Genomic DNA, 1,347 nt, shown 5'->3' with positions numbered 1-1,347 from the left:
CGGAAAATTTCAAGAACTGTATTCAAGTGCAGTCGCAAAAACCATCAAGCGCTATGATGAAACTGGCTCTCATGAGCACCGCCACAGGAAAGGAAGACCCAGAGTTACCTCTGCTGCAGAGGATACATTCATTAGAGTTACCAGCCTCAGAAATTGCAGCTCAAATAAATGCTTCACAGAGTTCAAGTAATAGACACCTCTCAACATAAACTGTTCAGAGGAGACTGCGTGAATCAGGCTTTCATGGTCAAATTGCTGCCAAGAAACCACAACTAAAGGAGACCAATAAGAAGAAGAGACTTGCTTGGGCTAAGAAACACAAGTAATGGACATTTGACCGGTGTAAATCTGTMCTTTGGTCTGAWGAGCCCAAATTTGAGATTTTTGGTTCCAACCGCCRTGTCTTTGTGAGATGCAGAGTAGGTGAACGGATGATCTTCGCATGTGTGGTTCCAACCATGAAGCATGGRGGAGGAGGTGTGATGGTGTGRGGATTCTTTGCTGGTGACACCGTCTGTGATTTATTTAGAATTCAAGCCACACCTAACCAGCATGGCTACCAYAGCATTCTGCAGCTATTCRCCATCCCATCTGGTTTGCGCTTAGTAGGACTATCATTTGTTTTTCAACAGGACAATGACCCAAGACACCTCCAGGCTGTGTAAGGGCTATTTGACCATGAAGGAGAGTGATGGAGTGCTGCATCAGATGACCTGGCCTCCACAATCACCGGACCTCAACCCAATTGAGATGGTTTGGGATGAGCTGGACCGCAGAGTGAAGGAAAAGCAGACAAGTCCTCAGCAGATGTGGGAACTCCTTCAAGACTGGAAAAAGCATTCCAGGTGAAGCTGGTTGAGAGAATRCCAAGCGTGTGCAAAGCTGTCCTCAAGGCAAAGGGTGGCTACAATGAAGATTCTAAATTCTTGAATATATTTTGATTTGTTTAACACTTTTTTGTTCACTACATGATTCCATATGTCTTATTTGATAGTTTTGATGTCTTCAGTATTATTCTCCAATGTAGAACATTGTAAAAATAAAGGAAAACTCTTGAATGAGTAGGTGTGTCCAAACTTTTGACTGGTACTGCATGTGACCTTCTCCTCGCTGGGTGAAACGTGTGTGTGTGTGTGTTTGCATGTGTGAATCTGATTACTTTCCCATACAGTGCCTTCAGAATGTATTCATATCCCTCGACTTATTCCACATTTTGTTGTGTTATAGTCTGAATTTAAAATGGATACAATTGAGATTTTGTGTAATTGGCCTACACACAATACCCCATAATATCAAAGTGGAATAATGTTTTTAGAAATTGTTTCAAATTTATAAAAAATTAAAAGC

The sequence above is a fragment of the Salvelinus sp. IW2-2015 genome, unplaced genomic scaffold, assembly GCF_002910315.2.
Source record: "Salvelinus sp. IW2-2015 unplaced genomic scaffold, ASM291031v2 Un_scaffold7575, whole genome shotgun sequence".
NCBI classification, from domain to species: domain Eukaryota; kingdom Metazoa; phylum Chordata; class Actinopteri; order Salmoniformes; family Salmonidae; genus Salvelinus; species Salvelinus sp. IW2-2015.
The sequence above is the reverse complement of the archived record's forward strand: the minus strand, read 5'-3'. Positions refer to the sequence as shown.